This window comes from Notamacropus eugenii, chromosome 1 (assembly GCF_028372415.1).
Source record: "Notamacropus eugenii isolate mMacEug1 chromosome 1, mMacEug1.pri_v2, whole genome shotgun sequence".
Classification (NCBI taxonomy): Eukaryota; Metazoa; Chordata; class Mammalia; order Diprotodontia; family Macropodidae; genus Notamacropus; species Notamacropus eugenii.
Genome location: NC_092872.1, coordinates 208,490,030 through 208,517,483, shown reverse-complemented (window position 1 = coordinate 208,517,483; position 27,454 = coordinate 208,490,030). Strand labels below are relative to the sequence as shown.

The 27,454-nt window shown below is 37.6% G+C and overlaps 1 non-coding gene across 1 annotated transcript; it reads right to left on the bottom strand.

Moving 5' to 3' along the window:
• Window positions 1-545: 545 nt before the first annotated feature.
• On the bottom strand, window positions 546-672 carry LOC140521893 (U6atac minor spliceosomal RNA). Its single transcript, XR_011973170.1, has one exon. It is a non-coding gene; the product is annotated as a U6atac minor spliceosomal RNA (small nuclear RNA).
• Window positions 673-27,454: the final 26,782 nt, after the last annotated feature.

The window sequence follows — 27,454 nt, the reverse complement described above, 5'->3', positions numbered from 1 at the left end:
CTCCAGAATGGTTAGATCAGCTCACAGCTCTGCCAACAATGAATTACTGTTCCAACTTTCCCACATCTTCTCCAACATTTATCATTTTTCTGTTTTGTAGTATCTCAAAGTTGTTTTGATTTGCCTCTCTCTAATCCATAGTGATTTAATGCTCTAATGTAACTTTAATTTCTTCCTCTGAGAACTGCCTGTTCATATCTTTTGACCATTTATCAACTGGGGAATGACTTGTATTCTCATAAATTTGACTGAGCTCTCTATATATTATAGAAATGAGGCCTTTTTCAGAAACACTAGTTATAAAAATTCTTTCCCAGTTTTCTGCTTCCCTCCTAATCTTGGTTGCATTGGCTTTGTTCGTACAAACACTTTTCAATTTAATGTAATCAAAATTATTCATTTTGCATTTCATAATGTTCTCTATCTCTTGTTTGGTCATAAATTCCTTCTTTCTCCATAAATCTGACAGATAAACTATTCCTTACTCCTCCAATCTGTTTATAGTATCAGCCTTTATATCTAAATTGTATACCCATTTGAAGACTTTAAAAACATGGTTAGATGCCACAGAGTATGTGTCAATGCCTTAACTGTATATGTGTTGTGAAGACACTAAAGCCTCATCCATCCTTATCAAGGGGAGTTCTAACCTCCTCTCCTTTCATCCAACACTCTTTAATGCCTCTTTAACATGGTATAATTGACTCCATTCAATCTCCCACCTCTTTCTTCCAGTGCAATTTTCTTTCTCACTTCTTTATTTTTTTTTTTTTGGTATCATCCCATTAAAGTCACCTTACATCCACATCCTCTGTCTACACATACTCCTTCTTATTGCTGTTTTAGTAATAAAGTCACTAAGAATTACAAATATTATCTTGCCATATAGAAATATAAAGTTTTAACCTTATTGAATTTCTTAAATTTTCTCTTTCTTTTTTTATGTTTCCCTTGAATCTTGTATTTGGAGTTCAATTTTTTTTATTCAGCTCTGGTCTTTTAATTAGAAATGCTTGAAAGTCCTCTATTTTGTTAAATGCTCTTTCTCCCCCCACCAACCCTCTGAAAGATTATATTCAGTTTTCCTGGGTAGGTGATTCCTGGTTGTAATCCTCACTCCTTTGCCTTCTGGTATATCATATTCCAAGCCTTCCAGTTCTTTAATGTGAAAGCTGCCAAATCATGTATAATCCTTATTGTAGCCCCATGATATTTGAATTGTTTCTTTTTGGCTGCTTGAAATACTTTCTCTTTGATCTGTGAGCTCCAGAATTCAGCTATGATATTCCTGGGAGCTTTCATTTTGGAATCTCTTTCAGGTGATGATTGGTGAATTCTTTCAATTTCTATTTTGCCTTCTGGTTTTAATATATCAAGGCAGTTTTCTTTGATAATTTTCGAAAGATGTTGTCCATGTTTTTTTTTGATCAAGGCATTCAGGTAGTCCAACAATTCTGATATTTTCTCTCCTGGTTCTATTTACTAGGTCAGTTGTTTTTCTACTGAGAAATTTCACATTTTCTTTAATTTTTAAAATTTTAAAATTTTGTTTTATTGTATCTGGATTTCTCTAAGAGTCATTAGTTTAAACTTGTTCAATTCTAGTTTTTAAGGAATTATTTTCTTCAGTGAGCTTTTGTACTTCCTTTTCCATTTGTCCAAGTCTATTTTTTTAGGGAGTTATTATTCTTGGTAAATTTTTGCATATATTTTCTTATGCTATTGACTCCTTTCTCATGATTTTCATGCATTATTTTTGTTTCTTTTCCCAATTTTTCTTCTACTTCTCTAATTTGATTTTTAAAATCCCTTTTAAACTCTTCTAGGAATTCTTTTTGGACCTAAGATCAAGTTACATTTTTCTCTGAGGCTTCATATGTAGACATTTTGATACTATTGTCCTCTTCTGAATTTATGCCTTGATCTGCCCTATCACCATAGTAACTTTCTATAGTCAAGCTTTTTAAAAATTTTTTTGCTAATTTTGTCTACTTTTTTTGTGTGTGTGTGTGTGACTCAGTGTTTTCATGTGAGAGTTGGGCTCTGGTCCTGCACTATCCCAAGCTTTTCATGCTTAGGCTCTGGGTCTTACTGATAGCTTTCACTGGACCTCAGAGCTTAGCTGCTTGATTTCTCTGGAGGGCAGGCTTCCCTTCCGGCTTGTACTGGAGGTGGGGCCTTCCTGTTGGCCTCCCTTAGGTGTAGGATTTAGTTGCTGGCCTACTTCAAGGGTGGGGGGAGCCTTGCTGCTGGGTAGCTATGGTTACAAAGTCTTTCTGGTGGCTAGCCCTGAAAGAGGGATCTTATTGGTTTGCCCCAGGGGTGGGGTACTGCTGCTGGGTTATTATGGAAACAAGGTCTCTCTGCTGGTAGGCCCCAGGGGTGGGTTTTTGATGTTGGCTGGTTCCAGACAGGGCTTCACTACTGGTCATCAGTGGAATCAAGGATGAGCTGGTGGCTTGCTCTGGAGGTGGTGTCACTGGGGTGGGGCCTTGCTGTGCTGCACAGATGGCTCACTTGCCTAGGGGGCTGCTGGTTTGCAGGAATGTGGGGCCTCCATGGTAGATTACCCCAGGCTTGGAGCCTTGCTGCAGGACCCCTGCTGTGAGGCTGGCTGCTGCTGCTGTTTTTGGACCTTGCTCCCCTCTTACCCCAGTGACTTTTCCTGCCAGGCCAGTAAGCTGCTTCCCAGCTCCTAGATCAATTTTGAGGTAGTTTTCTTCAGAGAGTTCCTTCCTCAGCCTGCCGTCTTGGACTGGAAATCTCAATCGCAAGCTATATGCCAACACAAAGAACCCATTTTTTGAGGCAACTTGCTTTAATTCTGAACAGTTGTAGTTGTTAGTCCTTCCTTACACTCAGTCAGTCAGTCAATATTTATTAAGTTCTACTGTGTGCCAAACACTCTACTAAGCTCTGCTCTGAAAAAGAAATCTGTATCTCCCTTTCTTCTATCGATCAATCCTAGTTATGTCCTCTGCAGAACAAGCTTACTGCCTCTTCTACATGCTGGCTCTTCAAATATTTGAAGACAATTAGCCTATCTCCTCTTCAAGTTAAACATGTCCTCTTCCTTTAATCATTCCTCATATGACCTGATTTCCAGAACTTTCATCATCCTAGTCACATTCTTTTGTATATATTCCAGTTTGTCAATATTGTTTTTAGAATTTGGTGTTTTCAATATTCCAGTTGTTGTCTGACCCATGTTTTACACTGAAAGGACACTTCCCTTCCTGGATTGGGACATTCTACTTTTCTTTAAAGAAGAAAAGGTGGTATTTGGTCTCAAATAGCCGTGTTGAACTCTACCTCTACATAGGATCATATAGAAAGAGCTAGAAGGGACCTCAGAAATCTTTTAATCCAATTTTTCTTCATATAAAAGTGAGGAAAATAAGTTTCATAAGTTAAGTAGCAAATTTAAAGCTCTATAAGTAAGAGATAAGAACAAAATCCCACCTTATTATGTTTGGTCCACTAGTTCAACTTATTGAGAGGGGACACATGCTAGCCTTCAAGTATTTGAAGGATTGCTGTATGGAAGAAGAATTAAACTTATTTTGCTTGTTTTCAGGGCAGAATGAGGATAAGTGAGTAAAAATTACAAAGAGGCATACTTTGACTTGATATAAAGACAAATTTCTTATGTTTGGAGGTATTTGAAAGAGGAATCAGTCACTTTAGGAGGTGGTCAGTTTCCCTTTACTGGATGTCTTGTGTCTTCAAGAAGAGGTTAGATGGCTATTTTGTTAATATTGTTATGAAGATAGATTATTTTTTTTTAATTATCAGATACTGTTGTATTAGATGACCTCCAATTCCCTTTCAATTTGGGGAAAATACATTCCTATTCCCATGCTGGGATTCCATGAATGTTTTAAAATTTGATTTCTCAAATTTAAAAAAGGGATCTCTTACCTGCTAATCCAGGTTGGTTTGGGAGTAATTTGGACCCATAATGATAGGACTTCTCTATACTTCAGTGGAGTCATAGATATGACTATGTCTTCTGTAACCCCTAAGTACCTATTATATCTTAAGAAGCCTTCAGAAAGAGGAACGGGGTCATACACTATGAATGAAGCAGATGCAATGGGAACTAGCATTCATTATATAATCTGTATCTACCTGTTGGCACAGGACTTTTTGATACAATTTATTCTGGATTCTAAACAGGGGGAGGAATACCTTTATTTGAATAACATCTGCCAGGGCCCCTATGAATTTTCCATGGCTTAAATCCAATGACAATTTGGGGCTGTTAAGTTGGCATTTCCCAATCAATTGATTTCTGGATCCCTTCCAGGTTACTGTGCTTAATGAATGATTGATTGGGTAGGGGGGAATGTGTATTCTTGACTTATGCAACCACTCTGCTGGTGCAACCCCTCTCTTGGTGCTGGCTGACATTTTGTTGAACCTGATAGCATTGAACCTGACTCAGAAGCCAAGTGATAGGTATCCAGAGGTTTTTCTTAAATTAGGTTTTAGAAGTAGTTCTTAAAGTTCTATACATAAGGCTATTTTAGTTATTTCCATGTCATTTTTACCAGTAGGAAATGGGTTTCAACCTGTAGTATATTGTTGAAAGTAGAGTACTATACTAGTACAAGTGGTTGGTCTTTCTATCTTCTCTTACTATGCTTTTCTGTACTGAAGGTGGTCATTCTAGCGGGTATCCCTCCCTAGGTGGAAGCATGTCCTTAGAATGCTCTTGTTTTCCTAATACAGTGATGAAAGTTGCAAAGAGTCGAATTTAAATTTGCCCCATGGAAAAACTTCCTAACAATTACAGCTACTTAAAATGGGAATGAGCTACTTGGGGAGGCAGTGGGTTCCTTATTGCTGAAGACCATGGAGAAAAGATTAGATGACCACTTGTCAGATATGATATAGAAGGAATCCTTGTTTAGGCATGCATTTGACTCAGCAGTCTCTAAGGTTTCTTCAAACTCTGAGATTCTATGGTTCTGTAAAGGATATAGAGCAGTGGTTTGTCCTAGCCATAGCCCGTCAGAAATGACTTTGCGATGATGTTCAAACACAGCCTTGGCCCTCCTCCATAATGCTAGCTTGTGGTGAGCTATGTCAGCTTGATCATTAGGGCTGTGGTTGGAAAATATCTTTGGTTGGAATGTTGTATCTATCCTCTGCCCATTAGTTTTCTTCAGCAGTAAACCTGGAGTGGATTTGCACAGCTTTCCAACCGTAACCACTTATTCCTCTGCTGTCATCAGCCGGTTAAGAGGCCAAGCTAGTATATTTAGAGGCATGATGCCTGTCTATTATCTTCTGTGCAGGAATAAGTTACTTATTCCTAACCCTTTTATGCACCTTTCCTCTTTCATCTAGAGCAAGGGTCTGCATATCATGGGTACTCATCAAATGTTATTGACTAGCTGATTGAGTGGGACAGAGGGCAGGTGGGTGGGAAGAGCAGATGAGGATAAGAAGGGAAAACAGAGAAATGATCAGGAGAAAATCCATCTTTCTTGCTCAGAATTTATGTGCAATTAGCTGGAGTGGGAACAACTTAGAGAGGTCTGAGTTCCAATGATACACATGAATTTTCTGCCCTGGGCAATGGCTAGTCAAAGGGTGAGGTAGATGCAGTGATGGTTAGCTTACTAACAGTCTGCTACAAAAATGAGAATACTACACATGTATGGGAGAGTGATATATACATCCACATCACTGTTGCTGAGTAGTGTTGAGGCTGGTAGTAGACTGGCTATAAATGGTCCTCTGGTTATCCTCATCAAGGTGAATCCTCTCATATGCTTCTTCTGACTTGACAGCTGTGAATCAATCAATCAACAAACTTTTATTGTGCCAATCATTGTTCTAGGCATAAGAATACAAAGAAATAAGTGAAAGTCTATTCTACAGAGACTTTTAATTTAACTGGAGGACACAATATGTTGGTATTTAACTATAAACACAATGGATACAAGGTGATCTTTTGGGGAAGATACTCGTAGCTGTGGAAATTTAAAAAAAAGGTCAGATGTAGAAGATAGTGATTGTTCAGAGTCTTGAAGGAAACTAGGGATTCCAGGAGACAAGGGTGATGAGGGAGTGTATTTCAGGCATATGGGATGACCAAAGCAAAGGTATGATGATCAGAAACGAAGGACTAAGCAACAGTAACAGTAAAAGGACAGTGTGTCTGGATCATAGTGTATGAAGAGAGTAATGTATAATAACACTAGAAAGGTAGATTGGGGCCAGGTTGTGAAGGATTTTAAAAGGCAAAGGAGTTTTTATTTGCTCTTAGAGACAAGAAGGAATCACTTGGAGTTTTGTCATTAGGCAAATGACGTAGTCAGACTTGCATGTTAGAAAATTTATTTTGGCTCCTATGAACAGAATGGATTAAGGAGGAGGGAGAATTAAAAAAGAGAATTTAATTCAGAAATGATTGAAGTAGTTCAGGTGAGAGATGGTAAGGATTTGGATTAGGGTGGTGGCTGTGTGAATGGAGGGAAAGAGACATCTAGGAGACATGTAGATATAGCATTAACAAGATTTGTCAACTGATTGGATATATGGAAGAAGTGAGAGCAAGGAGTCGGGGATGACAGTGAAGTTGGAAACCTGCTTTACTGGAAACATGGTGGCATCCTGGACAGAAGTAGGAAACTTAGAAAGAGGGATAGGTTGTAGAGGGAGAGAAAATGAATTATATTTTGGTTATATAGAGTTTAAGATATTTATGTCATCCAGTTCAAAATATGGCTCAGAAGAGAAGTGAGTGCTACATATATAGATCTGAAAGTCATTTGCACAATGATAATAGTCGAAACTATGTGTGCAGATGAAGTCACCAACACAGCAAGTGTAGAGAGGGAAAAGAAAGGGTCCATGACTAAGTGTTTAGGTATTCCTATAATTAAGAAACACAATATGGATGATGAACTAGCGAAGGAGATGAAGAACTCTTCACGCTACATGAAAACACCAACCTATCTTCTTCCCCCATCCATTCTTTATGGATATACTGTTGAATAATAATCCGAGTTGCTTTCTCATGCTTCTGGGAGGTCATTTCATGGAGTTTTCTTCCAGGTTATCTTTTAAGGACAGTCTCAAGGAGAGAAAATGATACACAACTGCCTACCTCACAAGTCTGTTGTAAGGATCAAATGAAATAGTGTGTATTAAGGTATTTTGTCAACTAAAACATTTTTTACTATTTAACAAACCATGAGGGTTTAACTTTTTCTTATTGTGATCTAGTACTTTTACTTAAAGGCTAAAGTGAAACAAAAAGCCTCATATGGATACCTCTGTTAGGGGAAACAAAAGTTATCCCTTTATCACCACAGAAATGCAAAAGGTAGTTGTAATTCAAATACTTGTAAGTTTTATAATTGGTGCTGTCTTGTGATATCTAATAATAGTTTGATTTTTACTAATGTGATGTCAAATACTTTAGGCATTTGTTGTAAAACCCCACTCCCCCAGCCCCCCTTCCCCCTTGCTCAACCTAGATCCTCTCATACTCCTTACATCTTTTTGTGCTAATTGAAACCTGGCTCTTCCCAGAAGACCTTGTGTCTGTGTTTACTACCTCCAATACTGGGGGTTCCTTTTTTCTTCCCATCTACATCCCCACCTCTCCCTAAGCACTTAGCCAGGAGGAAGAGGCATACTTCTCAATTTTCACAGCTACTTCCAATGACTCCTTTGATACTATTTCTTTCTTCTATTTTTCTTTCTTAGGCTCAATTCATCTTTCTTCTCTTGTCCAAATCTTTATTGCTGTCATCTACCAGCCTTATCTCCCCACTTATTTAAGGAGTTCAGTGTCTGGCTCATAGTCTTCATGTTAAACTCAATACTTCCCTTCAGAATTGTAAATATGTATATGTATGTATATATATATATATATATATATATATAAGATATCTATATATAGTAGATAACCATATATAGTAGACAACTCTATAAATATATAGTAGACATATATGTAGATCTCTGTCTTTATACTTATATCTATATTTAGAGCTAGATCTAGAGCATCTATTTAATGAGCTGGCATAGGGCAGCCATCTCATAATTTCCCCCCTGGTTACCTTCCTGCACTTCATCTGTCTCTCCAGAAATTCATCTTCCTGCAAGAGTATGTCAACTCAAACTCACACCTTCTCAGTACCGTTTGCCCCTGGGCCCCCTACTACCCTCTGATTAGATCGGGTAGAGGTTGGATATCAGAGTCAAGCTCCTCCAAGATCCTCTATTTAAGGAAGGCACTCAGACCAGTCACTTCATTTTTTTCCTACCTGGTTACAGGACTTCATCATACCCCTTTCACTCTTTTTAGGGGTCATGCTTGATCATTATAATTACATAGCATTCAGTTTCAGGTTTTGTTTGATTTTTTTCAGTTGTTTTGGTTCTTTCCATTTACTTTGTTGTAGTTACTGTGTAGTAAATATTTTTCTGGTTCTGCCTCCATCACTTTGCATTAGTTTATGGAATTCTTCCCATTATTCCCTGTATTTTTCAAGTTCATGACTTCTTATAAGGTATCTATTATATTGCTTTCATGTACCACAGTTTGTTTAGTAATTTCCCATTTACCTGATTTCAGATTCTTTCCTACTACAAAAGTGCTACTTTAGACATTTTGGTGTTAGATAGTATTTTTCTATCTTTGACCTCCTTGGGGTATATGTTGTAGTGGGATCTCTACATCAAAGCGTACACATCTTTTTGTCACTTTCTTGATGCAAATTCAAATTGATCCATGATGTATTAATGTGCCTATTTTCCCACATCCCCTCCAACACTGACTTTCCCCATTTTTGTCATCTTTGCTAATTTACTGGATGTGAGATGAAACCTTAGAGAGTTTTAAAATAGCATTTTCTTATTATTAGTTATTTGGAGTAATCTTTCAAATGGTTGTTAATAGTTTGCAGTTCTTTTGAGAAATATTTGTTCACATCAGTTGATCACTTATCCATTGGAGGACAGCTCTGTCTTACTTATTTAGGCCAACTCTCCCTATATGGCTGCTTACTTTTAACTTCCTACCATCTGGTGGTAGGCCAAATATCTACTTTCATTCTCTCAGACTGCTGAATTAATGGCTAATGTCTTTCTGATAGAGATCAAATTTCTAGACTATATATGTAGTAAAGAAAGCTTCCTAGTGATAAGAATAAAGAATGGCCCTCCTCTCTCTCACTCAAGTCTCTCTTTTTTACCTCTGTGCATTTTTAGGCAGTGGGATAGGACTGGTTAAGAAGACAGGATCAGTAGTCTAGCAGATCCCACAGATTTAGGTAGATAAAATATCAACATTGGGTTATGCACTGTTCTGGTTCTTACCCTCTGGTTCATGCTGCTTGTTCTCCTCACAGTTTTATGTTGCCTGTGGGGTGTAGATGGGCCCTAGATGCTAATCTTAGTTTAGAAGAAAGTCAGAGATATGCAGGCATATTCTCCCCACTGATGGAGTAGAGATCAAGGTGCTAGAACTACCTTCTAATTCCTGGCTGGGATTAGGGATCAAATCAATAGAGATAGAAAACAATTACTTTTCATTGTGAAGGTATGTACTAGGGGCTAGACCTACCATTGCCACCTCATTAGTTCTGTGCTCTAATCAATTGAGCAAATGCTATTTTAAAAGCTCAGGAATTTAGATTTATTTTATATCCTACTTGAGCCCTACCTGATAGCAGAAAGTTTTTAAAAATATTTTTTTAAAACTTCATGGTAAAAAACCCCCCTAAAATACAATGAATTCAATAAAATGCATGGAATTATATTAAGCCCTTTTCTTTTTGAAATACTTAAAGCCTCTTTATTTAAAATGTTTTTATTCAATATATTTTAAAATATTTTATTTTTCCAATTACATGTAAAAACAATTTTTAACATTCATTTTAAAAATTTTGAGCTCCAAATTCTTTCCCTACCTCTCTCCCCTACCCCATCATTGAGAAGCAATTGGATATAGGCTATTCATGTGTAGTCATGTAAAATATATTTTATATGTTTTGTTGTGAAAGAAAACACAGACAAAAAAAACCCCCCAAGAAAAATAAAGTATTAAAAAATTATGCTTTGATTTGCATTCAGACTCCATCAATTCTTTCTCTGGGGATGGAAAGCATTTTTAATCATAAGTCCTTCAGAATTGTCTTGGATCATTGTGTTGCTGAGAATAGCTAAGTCATTCTTGTTACTGTGTACAACATTCTTCTAGTTCCACTCACTTCACTGTACATCAGTTTATGTCTTCCCAGACATAAACTGAAATCATACTGCTTATCATTTCTTATAGCAGTTAGTATTTCATTATAATCATATACCACAAGTTGTTCAGCCATTTCCCAACTAATGAGTAGCCCCTCAATTTTCAATTCATTGCCACTGAAAAAGAACTGCTATAAATATTTCTGTACATATAGGTTCTTTTCCCTTTAAAAAAAAATCTCTTTGGGATACAGACTTAGTAGTGGTATTGTTGGATCAAAGGGTATGCATAGTTTTATTGTCCTTTAGGCATAGTTCCAAATTGCCCTCCAGAATGGTTGGATCAGTTCACAGCTCTGCCAACAGTAGTTTAGTGTCCCAATTTTCCCACACCCCAACATTAGTCATTTTCCTTTTTTATTATATTAGTTGATCTGATAGGCATGAGGTGGTACCTCATCATTGTTTTAATTTATATTTCTCTTATCAATGGTGATTTAGAGCATTTTTAAATGACTGTTAGTAGTTGTGATTTCTTCTGAAAACTCTTTTTCACATCTTTTGACAATTTGTCAATTGGGGAATGATTTACAAATTCTTATAAATTTGGCTTGGTTCTCTCTCTATATTTGAGAAATGAGCTCTTTATCAGAGAAACTTGCTATTTCTTTTTCACTGTTATGATTAGTGAATTTCTCTCCATCCTATTTTCCCCTTGTCTATCTTTTTTTCTCTCTCCTTTCACCATTTCCCTCCTCAAACATGTTTTGCTTTTGACTATTGCCTCTTTCAATCTGTCCTCCTTTCTATTAGCTCTTCCTCTTTCTCTTATCACCTTCCTCTCCTACTATAGATTTCTATACCAATTGAGTGTGTATGTTATTCCCTCTTTGAGCCAGTTCCAATGAGAATAAGGTTCAAGCATTCTTTTCTACTTCCTCATCTTCCCCTCTACTGTATAAGCTCTGTCATGCCTCTTTTATGTGAGATAATTTATCCCATTCTACCTCTCCCTTCCTCCTCCCAGTCTATTTGCCTTTATTATTCCTTAATTTTATTTTTTAAGATATTATTACATCATAGTCAACTCATACCTCTGCCTTCTGTCTATGTATATTCCTTCTAACTTCCCTAATAATGACAAAGTTCTTAGGAGTTATAAGTATCATATTTCCATGTAATGGGAATATAAATGTAAAGTATGTATGTAACAAATGTAAACAATTTAATATTATTGAATCCCTTATGATTTCTCTTTCCTGTTTACCTTTTTATACTTCTCTTAAGTATTATATTTGAAAGCCAAATTTTCTATTCAGTTCTGCTCTTTTTATCAGGAATTTTTGAAAATCCTCTGTTTCATTAAATATCCATTTTTTTCCCTTGAAAGATTATACTCAATTTTGTTGGGTAAGTGATTCTTGGTAGTAATTCTAACTCTTTGCTTTCTGGAATATCATATATCATGCCTACCACTCTTTTAATGTAGAAGCTGCTAAATCTTATGATATTTTAATTATTTTTTTTCTGTCTGCTTGCAATATTTTCTCCTTGATCTGTGAGCTCTGGAATAGGGCTATAATCTTCCTGGGAGTTTTCGTTTTGAAATTTCTTTCAGGAGATTATTGGTGGATGTAGCAGCAAGTACCCTGACACATCCAGGATGGGCTGCTAGTATAGGTTCTTAGATCTGTTTTTCTAAAAGGAAAGCAACTTTTGAGGGGTCAACAATCTTCTTTAATCACATATACCAACAGAGAAAATACAATCATAGAAATAAAGACCAACAGACAGGGCTTCTAACCATCTGGCCATAAACAATACATATATCACAATCAATAGACAGATCCAATTGGTCTGTCTGACCCTTACATACATACATAGTTACCAAAGAGAGAAGCACCAACATCTGGGTTTTCAAAGCTGTGGGGGGGGGGGGGGGGGGGGCTCCTTAAGGGCTACCCAGAGTTTCATCTGGCACACAAACCTTCTTACAAAGAATAAGCCCCCACAACAAAACCTTATCTCAGAGTATATACACACTTTTCAAAGTCCGAGGGCATCACAACCCTCATGACCCAGTGACTCATTAATGAATAAAAGGTGTGAGCTTTCCTACAAAACAAGCCTCCCCTAATCAAGCTTCCCTTAATGGGCTTCTCCTGACACCTGTTTATGGAAGATCTTTAACTCACATTGCAGTGGATTCTTTTAATTTCTATTTTAAACTCTGGTTCTAGGATATCAGGTCAGTTTTCCTTGGTGATTTCTTGAAATATGATGTTTAGCCTCTTATTTTGATCATAGCTTTTTCATGGAGTCCAATAATTCTTAAATTATCTCTCCTCAATCTGTTTTCCAGGTCAATATTTTTTTCATGAGATATCTCCTGTTTTCTTCTATTTTTTCATTCTTTTGATTTTGCTTTATTGTTTCTTGATGTCTCATGGAGTCATCAGTTTCCACTTGCCCAATTCTAATTTTAAGGAATTATTTTCTTCAGTGAGCTTTTGACCCTCCCTTTCCATTTGGCCAATTCTGTCTTTTAAGGCATTCTTTTCCTCATTAACTTTTTGGACCTCTTTTGCCATTTGGTCTAGTCTATTTTTCTGGCAGACCAATAATTCTTAGATTTTTCTCTCCAGGATCTATTTTCCAGGTCAGTTGTTTTTTCAATTAGATATTTTACATTTTCTTCTATCTTTTCATTCTTTAGATTCTATTGGACTGATTCTTGATGTCTCATAGAGTCATTAGCTTCTACTTGCTTAGTTCTAATTTTTATCAAATTGTTTTCTTCAGTTAACTTTTGCACTGCCTTTTCCATTTGTCCAATTTTCCTTTTCAATTCTTCTGTGATTCCTTTTTTCATATTTTAAAATCGTTGGCCAGTTTTTCTTCTATTTCAGCTTTTAAAATTCTTCTTGAGCTCTTCCAAGAATGATCTTTGGGCTTGAGACCAGTTCATAGTCCCTTCTGAAGTTTCAGATGGGAGTACAGTCATAATGCTGCCCTCTTCAGTATTTATGTTGTGGTTCTTGTTCCCATAGAAAGATTCTATAGTATTATATTTTCTGGTTTGCTTCTTGCTCATGATGATTGCCCTTTTCCTGGTTTTTAAAGTGGATCTCTGCTTCTGGGGCACAGGGGGCTCTGTCCTACCTTTCTTGTGCTTAGAACTTGAGACTTTGTATTTTGTGGCCTCTGGTTCTTTCAGCTAGAGGTAGAATGTGTAGCTTACCTGGTTCTGAGCTGGTTGATGTGCCAAAGCAGAGGGCAGGTGAAATCTTTCTGAGTTTCCCTGGAGTTACCCTGAAGCTAGCTGTGTTAAGTGTGGGGGAGGGAGTGGTCTGGCCCCAGGAGGTCTCTCATGAGCACAGGCAGGGTCAGTGGTTGGCAAACTAGTGTTTCCGCTAGTGTCTTCCCTATTCCCCTGGCTGTGCTGAAGCACACTTGGGTTCCTGGTGCTCATGATTGCAGGTTCCACACCCCTGGGGCTCAGGATCTCCTCCCAGTTTGCTGAGGTGGGGTTGTCTGGGACAGCTCTGGTCCTGCACTGGTCCCCTTCAGTCACAGCAAGAGGAACCTCTCTTTGTGATTTTCCTAGCCTCATGGGCTAAGAGTCCGTTTGACTTTTGGCTGATTCCACTGTTCCAGGATTTTTCCTGCGGAAATATTCTATGGGTTTTTTAAGGTCAACAAGGGGAGGGGTAGAGCATTTACCAATCACTCTGCCTTCTTGACTTCCAGAAGTTCAAGTAGGTGACTTACAGACATTTAATCTGTGAACTGATAGTCTCAGGAGTGGCTGCTCCAGTTACCTGGGGCTCTGTGGCTCTCTCTTACCCAGTTCCACGAGACTCCTGTCCTGGGCTGATATGCCCAAGATTCCACAGTGCAGCTGTCTCAGACCACCTGGGGCTTCCTGCTCAGCCCCTGCTCTGGTACAGCCTGTGTGCTGTGTGTTCCCCCATTCCCATGCAACAGATCCTTCCCTTCCACCTTCCAGTCTGTCCTGGGCTGGAAATCTGCCACAGTCTGTATCCTGTTTTATTCCAGCCCTCCAAAATCCATTCAGATTCTCTTTTTAGAAGTATCTGAAGGAGTTTGTCTTAGAGCCCAGGTGAATAGTTACTCTCACTCTGCAATCTTAGCTCTGCCCCCTCAGTATATTTTTTAAAGTATTATTTTGTTCAACATTTTTGTGTATCCTTTATTGACTTTGTTTTCATGATTTTCTGTCATCACTCTCATTTCTTTTCCAATTTTTTCCAATTTCTTATTTTATTTTTAAACTACTTTTTTTTAGCTCTTTCAAGATTTTTTTTAACTCACATTTTTTTCTGAGTCTTTACATGTAGCTATTTTGACTTTGTTATCTCCTTCTTAATTTGTGTTTTGACCTTCCCTGTCACCATAGTAACTTTCTATGGTCAGGTTCTTTTTTATAATTGTTGTTATTTGTTCATTTTTCCAGCCTATTTCTTGACTTTTAATTATATGTCAAAGTTGGGCTCTGTTCTAAGAGTGTAGGGGGCACTATGCCAAACTTCAGGTTTCTCATACTACTGTTTTCAGAGCTAGTTCTGAGGAATCTGTAAGTTTTCAATTCTTCCAAGGTGGTATGTATGACCTAAAGAGAGCTGTGATCACTGTGCCCTTGGCCTGGTCTGTGAACTAGCAGAAGCATTCCTTTTTACCCTGGAACTATGACCAGGGTCCCTGCTTCCCTGCAGTCACTCACTCTAGTGTGCTAGATTTCTCCTCTCCCTGGGATTGAGACTTGGATCTTCATATGTGTAATGCAACAGAGTCCTGCATCCAATGCTGCAAAGGATCCGCTGTAATCTTCTGTTCAACCCTCGTATTATCTGTGGACTGACACTGCCAGTTCAGTCACCCCCAATGCCTGCTGTTTACTTGCTGGGGGCACAGTCTGAACTGGAATGTGCTCCATTCTCATCCCAGTGAAACAGACCTTTCCTGTTGACCTTGTAATTTGTCTTGGGCTAGAAAATTTCATCACCCTGTCCTTTGGTTGGTTCTGTCAGTCCAGAATTCATTTTGAGACATTATTTTAAAGTCGTTTGGAGGGGAATTTGGGAGAGCTTAGGCAAATCCCTGCCTTTACTCTGCCATACTTGAATTCTCTTTAAAATAAATCCCTGAAGAAAATATTGTAGCTCTAAAATTCATTGCCACCATGTTTAGATAACTCTTCATTGAAATGATAGATGGTGACAAGGGCCTGAAAATGTCACATCTATACCTTATAAAAGATATAACCAGAAATGCATTTTTCCTCTACTGTGCCTCTCTCTCTCTTCCCCCTCCCCTCAATCTTCTGGTCACAAATTAAGGGCAAGATACCATAGGGTTAAAGAAAGAACTGCATAGGGAGCATTTCCTTGTTTCTAAAAAGAAATAGCCTGAAGGCCAGAAGGGGCACAGTACTTTCCAGAGGGAGGGAGTTTCTACAAGACTTTTTGGTTAATGATGGTAACAGAAGGAGAGAGTTATATCCTTCAGGGTCTCTTATCCAAATAGCCTGGTATAGAAGAGAGTGTTGGGTCTGTCCCAGAGGACCTTGGTTTAAATCCCTACTTTGCTACTAGTTGTATGACCTTAGGCAAATCCCTTAATCTCATCTGTAAAATGAGTAGGTTAGTTTAAAATTCATCATCCTTGTTTAGATTTTATGCACAATACTAATGCTATCTCAGAAGCTAGGGTATTTGGCACTTAAAAAAAAGCTACCATCCTAACATTTGCACAAATGTTAAAAGTCAGCATTTATGATATCACTTTGTGGTTTGCCAAATTTTTTCATTTTAATTAATTTAATTTTAATTAAAATGTCATCTCATTTTAGTCTCACAATAACCCTGTGAGATAGTTGCTATCATTGTCTCAATTTTACAAATGAGAAAACTGAGGCTGAGAGGGATTTAGTGACTTGCCTATGATCACATAGCAAATGTCTGAGGCAGGATTTGCTCTTGGGTCTTCTTGATTCTAAATTCAACATTCTGCCCAGAGTGTCACATAACTACCCTGTGATATTAAAACAAATAAAGCTACAAAAGCTGGAGAAAACAATCTTCCAGAGTTTTCAAAGATTTGTAAATAGATCCATATTATTTCACTTAGAATGATTCTTTTCTAAAGAAAACACACCCTCCAAAAATATGACATCAGACTTTTAACTACTTTTACTTTTAACTTCTTGCCTCAGACAAAAAACCAAATGGCTAAAGTTATGTTTAAAAAGGGTCGGATGAGAATTTTAGAAGATTGGTAGGTAGCCAGAGAGGTGGAAGAGATGAACTTAATTTCTAATCCTCCCCATTTTTGAATAGATTTTCAACTACAACTAACTAAATATTTTCAAAGTAGAGAGAAATAAAAAAAGAAACCAAAGAGATTTAAAAAACTCAGACTCACAGATTTAAAAAAAAGGACAAGGAAATGAGAATGTTGCTAATAAAATCTTCAACAAATGTTATGGATTTTAAATTCTTGAAGTAGACAAAAATTGACAAAAAGGAAAAAATAACAAGTTAACTTCAAGCACGACTCAAGATATTTAAACAGGACCTAATTCAAGACACATCAGACTGCGTAATGAAAAGGAAATGAAAGATCTGGAGTAGGTAACCGGAAAGCTGCCCTTTTTAGAGTCATGTAGGGTCAGAAATAGGAATTAATGAGTTTGAGATGAATTTAGGGGTGGGGCCCAGTAGTGTAGCATCAGGACTATTAGCAGCTGTGCAAGGATCTGTGGGACCATGGTTGCAATTATTTTGCTTGTCCTTTAGAAGGTTCAGCTCACATCCCTGTAAAGTTTGGTGGGAAGGTGGGCCATGGGAGAAGTGGACTGAGACACTGAAACCTTGCAGATGGTAGCCTGGTCATGCTCACTCCATATGGTGATAGACTAAGGATCTACTAGGAGGCTGGATGCAGAGATGGTGGTTATTGAAGAGAGGCAGCATGCGCTATATACTCAGGAAGAGAGACCTCTTCCTCCCAGATGTTGATGCCTTGGGGAAAAGCCCTCGTTAACTTATTCTAGTTTTGACTCTGGATTTATTATTAGTAAATATGGAGCAAGGCAAATTGAAAATAAAAATCAACAACTTTGTAGTGGTAAAAAATTTGATTATAGAAATGTAATCCATAGAAAATAGAGTTCTTATGATCAAAGAAAAAGTAGCAGAAGCAGTAGAAATTACAGTCAAATAAGATAAAAAGACAAAACAACCGGAAAAAAACAGAATTAAAAGACAGAGATAATTGAAAAATCATGGGATTATGATAAAAAAAATACATCCTCCTCCCCGCCCAGGAACTTTTGGATAAAATTTGCCAAAGCTAGAGGATCTTACAAACAGCTAAGAAGAAAAACTTACTTTTATCGAAGTACTTCTACTCAAACTGCACAGGATTATTCAGTGTTCATAAGAAAAGAGAGAATAAACTGGGGCATGATTCACAGAGATTCAGAGGAAACCAGCTTTTGTCACAGAATCTTCAATGAACTTAAATTGGGACTACTAATTCATGAAAATTAAAAAATATATTTTAATTTCTCTTCAGATGAGGGTTAAGGCTTTAGTTAATTAGTTGATAAAGTACAGTAGTTAGGAACATTTGATAAACAAATCAGTGATGAACTTCAAGTAAAATTAATAATCATAAAATCATTCAATCAATAAAAGGGGATTTCCTTGTTAATAAAACAGAAGGGGTGACATGACCTGAAATTATCTCCAGATGCAGGGGCAAAGAAACAGGTCAGGGATGTATCATAAATGTTACTTAAATTGAACAAAAATCCAGAGGTGCTATTATGTTCTGCGGGGGATTCAAGTAAGAGGAATTAAAGAAATAATTGTAATTTATTATATATATTATTATTTTTGCAGTTTGTTGAAAGGTTAGTACATTCACATGTGTGACTCACAGGGAGGAGACAGATTGAGCAGCATTCTTCCTAGTGGTCATGACATTGCCCTCTGAGTGACTCCAAACACCTTAGCTGGATTATAATCCATGCAACAAACCTTTCACTGCATATGTAAATGACCTAATAGCAAAAAGCTAAAACCGGTCATGTCACAAAACTTTAAAGCAAAATGGTTTTCTGGAATGGATAAAATACCAAGAACTAACTATATATTGACTACAGAAACATACATAAAATAGGAATACAGTTGAAGGTTTAAAACTAGTGGATGGAAATTGTTTTTTAATGTATCAATTGACTCCAGAAAACCAGGAATTGCAATAAAGCTGATTTCAGATGAAGGTTGTAGAACTTCACAGAAGACAAAATCCAAGGAAAGAGACGGTAATAAAACCCATGGCCTCGTTTATACAAATAACTAACAAACAAGATGAACCAGACAGCCTAATTCAAGGAGGAAAATATGACTACATAGGTAGTCATATTTTTTGGGATGAGTCCCATGACTGGAATTTATCTCTGGAAGGACATACTTTATAATAGAATTGAAAAGTAAGAAGATATACTCTTGTGAGAAAATCTAGGAACCAGATGGGGTGAAAGGAGCACAGTGGACAACATTTGGATGAATATCAATGGAGGCAAAACCAGAAGGAAGTTGTCATAAAAGTATATACTATAAACTATTTGGATCACTCTGAAGAGCTTTGGCAGACTGGGACTGAGAATCTTCTGCTGGAGAAATAAGAAGTTTTTTGAGCCAAGGCTCTGAGGAAACAAGAAGAATCTAAGCAAGGGCTTTTTGCTTGTTTCTTCCTTTTCTAAAAGAACAGGAAAAATCATAGCAGTGCAGACTCTTCCTTGAGGAAAACATAGCCAAAGATTTCAACTTACTCAGAAGCAATAAGTAGTAGAGTGTCAAGCAGGTTAAAATCTGGCAGAGACTATGAAATTGGAGGGGAACAGGCCTGGTAGGAGTGGCATTGATGTAATCACTAGATGTCATCAACAACATAGCATTGTTGGAAGTATGAGGTGTTTTTCAACCCATAGCCCTGGCCGGATGTGTTTCTGTACATACAATCAACATGTCCCTTGCCCCCATATATCTTTATATGTGTAAACAAAATGTGTGTTCATCCTTCATTGCCGAAGAAGACCATGCCATCAGAGAAATAATGACATGACTTGCACTTGACTTTGTTTTGAGTGAGGGAGGGCTGTGCTGGTCATCAGCCTCACTTCCCCTCCAGAGCCATCTGAACCCAGTGACCAGATATTCATCATGATGACTGGAGATGACCCAGGATGAGGCAATTGGGGTTAAGTGACTTGCCCAAGGTCACACAGCTAGTGAGTGTCAAGTGTCTGAGGTGAGATATGAACTCAGGTCCTCCTGACTCATGCACTGGGGCTCTATCCACTGCACCACCAAGCTGCCCCAGCAAACCAAAATACATGTTCCTTAGCCATACAAATGCATTTCTCCATGTATGTTCCCTATGTTTTCCTCTTCCCAATGATGCTGATCATATTTGTAGGAGACTACATCTAAGGTTTATGGGGAGAATATTTGGTTGTTATTTTTCTTCCAATATAGTTTCATTAGATGCCTTTGCTTTGAACTAATTGTGTACTCTGGCTGAGTACTAAAGGTAAAAGCATTGGAGATGACTTGTGAACTATGGCTTTAGGAGTAGGTACTCATTGAATCTTGAACCTGCAGTAACTGTTGCATAGAGTATTTGTCTTGAAAGTTAGGGGTTGCCCCCCAGACTCTCTACACTTTAAAAGGTGGAGGAATCAATGAGAGGAAATTCTATTTGGGATCTATTTCTCACTGACATGGAAATTGCTTGGAATAATTAGGAGGAAATGATGGGATCCATGACAGGAGGTGCCCTTTCTATCTTAGAAATTTTGAAAGAAAAAAATTTGGAAGAAATTCCAAAGGGTGCAGAGAAACAATGGGGAGAATCCCAGACCCTAACATTACAAGAGGGAAGTCATCAGCCCAGGAGTGATGGAAAGCTCTCAAGAATGAAATTCTGAAATTCTGAAGAGACAAAGAGAAGCAATTCCGACAGAGATGAAAAAGGGTAGTTGATTAAAGAGATGGAGGTCATGAACATAAAGAATATGAAAGCAAGTTCAGGTAACTGTGCTGTTTAATATTTTTTTCAATGACTTGGATAAAGGGATAGATGGCATGTCTTTCAAATTCATGAATAAAAGAAATCCATGAAGGATGAAAATTAATGCATGAATGAAAAAGCTTTTATTAAGCACTTTCTATGTACCAACCACTAGGCTAAATGTTGGGGATACAAACACAAGAGAGCAAAGGAGTCTATGACCTCAAGGAGCTTACATTGTAATAGGAGAAGATGACTCATATAAGGATGGGATGGCCAGGGAGGTATATAGGACAAAGAAGCAATGAGAGGCTAAGTGGAGTCTTAGGGTGATTGATTGATATATGTTTTCCAGGAATGGTGGTGTTGTTTTAACTACCATACCCAGGGGTAGATTGGAAGAGAGACTGGGGGAAGAGCACTCCCAAAGCAGCATGGCTTGAAGATGTTGGGGAAGTAGCATGGATTGTCTGGATCTGGGTTGGATATAGTGAATACTAACTAACCAGAAACCCAGTCTCCCAGGACTGGTGGTGGAGGCTGAAGTGTCTGAGGAAAAGTTAACATTGGTTGATACTAAGGATTCAAAAAGTGCTTGATAGGATTATTGGGGGAGTGGGGGGGTGGGGGGGAGGAGCCAAGATGGTGGAGTAGAAAGATACACATATGCTAGCTCTTACCCCACAGCCCATAAAATACCTGTAAAGAAGAACTCTCAACAAATTCTAGAGCAGCAGAAGCCACAGAACAATGAAGTAGAGGAGATTTCTATCCCAGAGAGACTGGTAAAACTGATGGGAAAGGTCTGTTGTGCACCAGACATGGAGCAGAGCCCAGCCCTGCCTTGGCCACATGGCACTGAAAGGAGCAGATCCAAGCAGGCTTCAGGGACAGAATCTCCAGTGGCAGCACAGATCCCTCAACCCACAGGCACCAAAGGTCAGTGAAAGGGTCTTTTTGGCTGGCCAAGAAGGGAACAGGATGTCCCCATAACTCAGGCCCCCTCAGTAGGCAGCAGTAGAGGCAGCAGTGGATGGGGCTCCCAAAGCAGGCAGTAGCCCACATCCATTGTTGAAGGTCTCCTTGTAAACCTCCTGAGGGAACTGAGCCCTGGGTGGCAGCCCTGCCCCCACCTGAGCAGCTGATCTTAATCTCATACTGAATATTGGCCCTGCCCCCACCTAAAATCCCTGAGGCTTGGGAGCAACTCATTTGAATCTCAGCCCCCAAGTGCTGGCTTGGTGGAACTGGAGGTGAGGAGGGTGTGGAGAGGAAACTTAGAAGTCAAGTAACTGGCTGGGAAAATGCCCAAAAAAGGGAAGAAAAATAAGACCATAGAAGGTTACTTTCTTGGGGAACAGGTGTCTCCCCCCATCCTTTTGGATGAGGAAGAACAAGACATACTGTCAGAGGAAGTCAAGGTCCCTGACTCCAAATGGAACTTAAACTAGGCTCAGGCAATAGAAGACCTTCAAAAACAAGTTAGCAGCTTACTAAAGGAGAACCAAAAAAATGTTGAGGAAAATAACAGCTTTAAAAAGAGGCTAACTCAATTGGAAAAAGAGGCCCAAAAAGCCAATGAAGAGAAGGAGGCTTTAAAAAGCAGAATTAGCTAAATGGAGGAGAAAGTTCAAAAGCTCACTGAACAAAATAATTTGTTGAATGAGAGGATTGAGTTCAGAGAAACGAATGACTTTGAGTTAAACCAAGCAGTTAACAAAACCAAAAATCTGAAAAAACAGAAGATAATGTGAAACACCTCATTGGAAAAACAACTGACCTGGAAAATAGATCCAGGAGAAATAATTTAAAAATTATAGGAATACCTGAAAGCCATGATCAAAAAAAGAGCCTAGACATTATCTTCCATGAATTTATCAAGGAAAACCGCCCTGATGTTATAGAATCAGAGGGCAAAATAAGTATTGAAAGAATTCACCAATCACCTGAAAGAGACCCTATCAGGAATATTGTGGCCAAATTTCAGAGTTCCCAGATCAAGGAGAAAATACTGCAAGCAGCTAGAAAGAAACAATTTGAGTACTATGGAAATACAATCAGAATAACACAGGATCTGGCAGCTTCAACATTAAGGGATTGAAGGGCTTGGAATGGGATATTTCAGAGGTCAAAGGAACTGGGAGTGAAACCAAGAATCACCTACCCAGCAAATCTGAGTATAATACTTCAAGGGAAAAAATTGTCATTTAATGATATAGACGACTTTCAAGAATTCATGTTGAAGAAAAGACCAGATCTGTATTTAAAAATCTGACTTCCCAAGACAAGAATCAAGAGAAGCATGAAAAGGTAGACAGGAAAGAAAAATCATAAAAGACTCTCTAAAGCTGAACTGTTTACATTACTACATGGAAAGAAAATATTTTTAACTCGAATCTTTTCTCAGTATTTGGGTAGATGGAGAGATTGTACATACACACACACACACACATACTCATAGATAGATAGAGAGTACAGGGTGTTTTATATCAGAACAGATGATATGCCCACAAAAATAAAAATAAAAATAAAATAAAATAAAAATTAAGGGGTGAAGGAGGAAAATTCCAGGAAGAGAAAAGGAGTAATGGAATGGGGCAGGCTATAACTCATCAAAGAGATAAGAAAAATCTTATTCAATGGAGGAGGTAAGGGAGAAGGAGAGAGGGGAAAAATAAAGCTACTCTCTCCACATGTGACTGAAGGAGGGAGTAACATGCTCACTAAATTTGATATGAAAATTTATAGCACACCACAGGAAAGTAGGAGAGGAGGCAATAAGTGGGGTGAGGGGAATGTTAGAAGGGAGGGCAAATGGGAGAAGGGAGTCACTAGAAATAAACACTTTTGAGAAGGGACAAGGTCAATTGTAGGGAAAAAATAAGGGGGGATAGAGTAGGACAGAGGGCAATATAATTAGTATTACATAACATGATTATTATGGAAGTCTTTTGCAAAAGAACTCATATTTAGTCTGTATTGAATTGCTTTCCTTCTCAGTGGGGCTGGGGAAAGAGGGGGGGAGGGAGAGAAGTTGAAATTCAAAGTATTAGAAACGAATGTGGGGAATTTTTATTGCATATAATCAGGAAATAAGAACTACAGGAAATGGGGTATAGAAATTTATCTTGCCCTACAAGAAGAGAGAGCAGATGGGCATAAGGGAAGGTTGGGGTGTGATAGAAGGGAGGGTACATTGAGGGAAAGAACAATTAGAATGTAAGGTATCAGGAAGTGGAGGGAGGGGAGTGATGGGGAGAAAAATTGGACATGTTACCAAGTAAGGTAAAGGCAATTAGTATTAAAACAATTGACTGAATTAATTACTGAGAATAAATCAATGACATCTTTAGTTTGGGGAAAAGAATTTCAGTCTAAATTCCCTAGAGGAAGGTAACCTCAGGCAAAATTTGGCATTGATGGAAAAGTTAAGGTTTTAATGGTAAATTTGATTTTATGATTGCTATCTAATCAGGAACTAGAACATGTACAGAAAGAAATGTAAGCCACTTAAGACTTGCCTCAAAAAATGTTCCTTAGCTAAAGTGAAATTATAATCATATCTGACACCTGGTTATTGGAACTTGCCATTTTTAGATGTTATAGGACTATTAAGTGACTGTTTTTCTGAGTCTAACTCCAGGTATGGGTAGCAAGAAAGGCAATCTGAGCCTCCAATCCATGATGCCAGTAAGCTGGTGAGATGCTGGTATGAACTGCATAAGGTGATCTCATGGGAAGAGTGGGAGAGTGGCTGTTCAGCCTGGGCTGAGGTAGAATTCTCCTGACTCAATTTCCCCACTGACACCTGGCAGACTTTAAGCCTGACTGAATGCAAGTGAATAATCTAATCCTGCCTGGAACTGACGTGAAGTTGGGGAGATATTGTATCCCTGCAGTGTCCCTACTCTTGGTGGCAATTTTCTATAGTCAAAAGATTTGTAAGCTTAATAGCAGATCTATTCAATTATAGATTATTGGTAGGGGAATATCTAAGGTTAAGTCTAAAATTAAGCTGTTAGGCATAGGACTTTAGACCAACAACAATAAGTTAGGGTCCTTTAATTCTTAGTAATACTGTCGTGACAATTAGATCAAGAGCTTGTGAAGTTAGCAACATAAATATTATTTGTGTATCAGTTGGTTAATGTTTTAAAAAAAATTCTTTTGTGGTTCATATTGTAAATGCTTTAAAAAGAAGTATCACCTGACCAAAAGTTTGAATTGCTTGATGTGTTATAAACAGTGTTTAAAAAAAAAGTGCTTGATAGGCTAAAACACTGGACTGAACCTAATGAGAGGAAATTTAATAGTAATACATGTGAAGTCTTACAGGGAAGTTCAACAATCATAAGTAAAAGATGGGGAAAGGTTGAGTGGACAATGATTCCTTTGCAAAAAGATCTATGACTTTTCATTAAGTGTAAGCTCGGTATAAGTCAGCCAAGTGATATGTCAGTTAAGAAAGCCAATGCAAACTTAAGCTGCATTAAGGGAAGACTAGTGTCAGAATCCAAGTATACTTTTCTCTTGTTAAACCATAGGTAGAGACTTGTGTTCAGCTTTGGGCATTACACTTGAAGAAAAATATTGATAGATTGGAAAACATGAAGCAGAAAAAGGCAACCAGGATTGGGAAAGATTCCAAGTTCAGACTGTATGAAGGTCAGTTGAAAAAACCGGGGATGTTTAAGCTGGAGAAGAAAAGATTTAGGGGAGACATGATAACTCTCTTCAAGTATTTGAAAAACTATCAGGTGAAGAAAGGATTAGACCTGTTCTACTTGGAGCCAGGCAGAATGAGAAGCAATAGGTGGAGATTTCAAAGAGGCAAATTTAGGCTTGATATAAGGAAAACCTTCCTAACTCTGAGTTATTTAAAAGCTGAATGGGTTGTCTTTGGAGGTAATAGGTTCCTCCTCATTTGAGGAGTTCAAACAAAGACTAGATGACCACCTGTCAGGAATTTTACAGAAGGGATTTTTGTTCTTGTATGGGTTGGACTAAATAACTTGTGATTTACTCTTCCAGTTCTGAGATTCTGCCATTTTGTGATTTTACATTAAAACTATTAGGAGAGATAAGCATGTCAATTATATCATCACTAGAGGAATCACTGATAGCAAAAATATATCAGTATTAAATATATGCATACCTAATAGAAGAGCAACTACATTTTTCAGGAAACAACCAAAAATTATAAAGGAAAGCTAGAAACAAAAACATTAGTAGTGGTAGATTTTAATACTTCACTTTCAGTATACAATAGGTCAAACAAAGAGAAATAAAAAGTTATAAAATTGAACAGATAGCTAGAAAAATTTGATTTGATATAAATATTGAGAGAACTTTATTTATTGGAAAATTTCCATTTTATTTAGATGTGCACAGGATATTAACAAAAATGATCATATCTTATGGTTTGGAAAGGATAAATAAATACAGTAAAGCAGATTTTTAAAATAGTTCTTTAAAAAATACTATGGAATGATATTTTACATATGATAAAATTATAAAGATAATGAATGGATAAAATGTGATCAAAGTTTTATGGAGAATAAAAATAATTGACTTACAAATGAAATACAAATTTTAGAAAAAGCTCTAAGTTATATCAGAAATAAAGATACTAGTAGTACAACATATCAAAATTTATGGAATATAGCTGAAGCTTCTCTCATGGGCAACTTTATCTCTTAATGCTTGTGTTAACAAAAAGGAAGATGAGTTGGGTGAGTTAGTAGTTAAGATTAGAAAATCAATAAAGTAATTCCCCCAAAATAAACATAAAAAAAGAAATAGATAAAAATGAAGGGTAAAATTGCCATAATTGAAATTTTTAAAAAATGTATTAAAAATTAAGAGCTTAAATGAAAGGCCAACAAAATTGATATACCAGTCACTAAATTAACCCCAACTTTTGGTGTGAGTTTGGCTTTTTAGTCTAAAATGAAAGGCATGTGAAATTCAAGCACAGTTGTAAGGTCCATTCCAGGGTTCACTTTTGTTCTTGACCATTAATGACCTGCCTTTAATCAAAGCACAGCTTCTTACAAAATAAGTAAACAATATACTTATGAAATTGTAGTTGACTGAAGGATAATTGCTTATCATTCTTTCCCTTTGGGCCCTTTGCCAGAGAGGACCCTGGCAATGGCTCAGCAAATAATCACTTCTTCTGGTGCCCTTCTCTTCCCATTGACTCTAGGAGAAAATGGTAGCTTGTAATGAATTTTCATTTACAAAGAGTTGAACTTAGTTCATCTTGTTAGACCTGTGTATGGAACTAGTGATGACAAGGTTTGGAATGTCAGACCAGATGGCTTTATACAGAAGAAAATTCTGGTTCAAAATCACAGACCTTATTGTTACCAGCTTTGCAAATACATACTTTTGGTTTAAAGGTGAGGGAATATGAATGACTAGGCACAAATACCCTCACTGTTAGAAGAAAGTGAACTCACATTATATGCCTTACAAATGGCAGGTAAGAGAATTTTTTGGAAGGTCAAACTTTCTGATACTGCCTTAGAAGAGGAAAAGAAATACTCCTGATGAAAATTATCTCTGTCTCTGTCTTTGTCTTTGTGTCTTTCTGTGACAGTAAATGTGTGCCTTCTACTCCTTGCCTGAGAATGCATAGTGGTATAAGAGAGGACAGCACAAACTATCTCTGTCTTAAAATCAACAGTTACTTTAAGCCTGACCTTCAAGGGTCTCCATGATGTGGTACCCATCTCATTTCCCAGTCTCTTTTCATCCAGCTTCCTTCTCTGTGCCATGTTCTCTCAAGCCAAAATTGATTGCTTATCATCTCCTGAATGTATCTTTGCACTTTCTTGCCTCCTTACCTCTACTTAAACTATTCTCTTTGTCCAGAATTGCCTTCCATGTCCCCCATTTCCATCTGCTAAATTTCTACTTACTATTCCAATCCCAATCTATTATTCTATAAAGTACTGGGGTCAACACTGAGTTTTGGCAGAATATATTATTAAAAGTATATTTAGTAAACATCTAAATTAGGAAACTGTGTTGACAAAGAGCCAGCATAATGATCCAGAATATGTCATGCCAGAAAAAACATTTTTTTTCATTTTGATTGGGTTACTAAACTGGTATATCAAGGGAATAT